General features: G+C 41.4%; 1 long non-coding RNA gene across 1 annotated transcript; it reads right to left on the reverse strand.

Annotated features, from left to right (window-relative positions):
- On the reverse strand, window positions 1-1,203 carry LOC124063981. Its single transcript, XR_006844191.1, has 5 exons — window positions 1,122-1,203; window positions 804-869; window positions 654-703; window positions 487-505; window positions 1-213 (listed from the first exon to the last, which is right to left on the reverse strand). It is a non-coding gene; the product is annotated as an uncharacterized LOC124063981 (long non-coding RNA).

Raw genomic sequence — 1,203 nt, forward strand, 5'->3', positions numbered from 1 at the left:
TTGGGGAGTTTGCATCTGTTTATTGATTGTGCTGAAATTTCATCAGAACTGTCAATAGATTTGCCAGCAGTGATGTCATACTGCTGGAAGTGACATCATCAGTGGGGATCCTGATGGCACGTGTGTCAGCACCTGGTGGGGATCTTCACAGGTGCCTGGCACAGAAAGAGGAGGCCTTCCCATCACAGTCGCTATGGCTGCCATCATCTCTCCCTGTGGACAGAAACAATAACGGCACGTCAGAGGTCTCCGCTACCCAGTTTTCACGCTCACATCGTTTGTCTTTCCTCACTTCAGTAAGTCCCACTTTATTTCTAAAGCCTTCTGCAAAACTGTTGTTAGAAAATGCTTCACAGCTGCAACAAAGATATGAAATAAGCAACAAGAATCCAATGTAGAAGTCAAATGATTTCTGCAGGCTGATCAATAAGTTGAAGTGCAGTCACAAAGAAGCAGGACGGAGCAACAATTCAGAGGAGAACCAACCTGTAGATGTGTCGGATGCCTGTGAAGATAAAGAAAAGATCTTTACTGAACCCCACTCAGCTTGGATCTGCCTTTATTTGGAACTTTACGCTTGAATTAAAAAAGGGTTTTTGTTCAGCACCAAAGATCTGTTTTAACATGAATCATTTAGTGTGCAGATTACTTACATGTGCTCCCATCAGTATTCCCCAGTGCAGAGGGGGATTATAAACACGACCTGTGTAAAGACACACAGAGTTTCAAAATTGGTTTAAGTTTACAATCAAAGGTAAAGGTCATTTTTTTCAAATGAATAATTCATTGTGCACATTACTTACACCTGGTTCAAGCGACATTCCACAGGCCGTAGCCGTGAAGAGAGGAACCGCCATACTAAAATCCATCTGTGCAAAGACTCAGTGTTTAAATGTGAACTTAAATGACAACATTAACACAACAGTTTCTAAACTGCTCTTTTGGTGATGTACAAGGATAGAATGAAAACATGTTTTGCACAAACAAGGCCTTGAAAAGAATTACACATGAAAAGAGGATTTTCTCTTGACGTGAACGCCAAATGTAATAAAGATCAGAAATGTTTTCTGTAGAATCTAAACAGCTGATGCCATGATGAAAGGTAAGAATGAGAGACGTACCTTGTTGTGACGATCAGGTGAGTTTGCACTTGCAGCAGTAGCAGGTAGCAGAGTGTCTTTGAGAGGGAAATCCAGTGCTTAT

Source organism: Scatophagus argus, chromosome 8, assembly GCF_020382885.2.
Source record: "Scatophagus argus isolate fScaArg1 chromosome 8, fScaArg1.pri, whole genome shotgun sequence".
NCBI classification, from domain to species: Eukaryota; Metazoa; Chordata; class Actinopteri; family Scatophagidae; genus Scatophagus; species Scatophagus argus.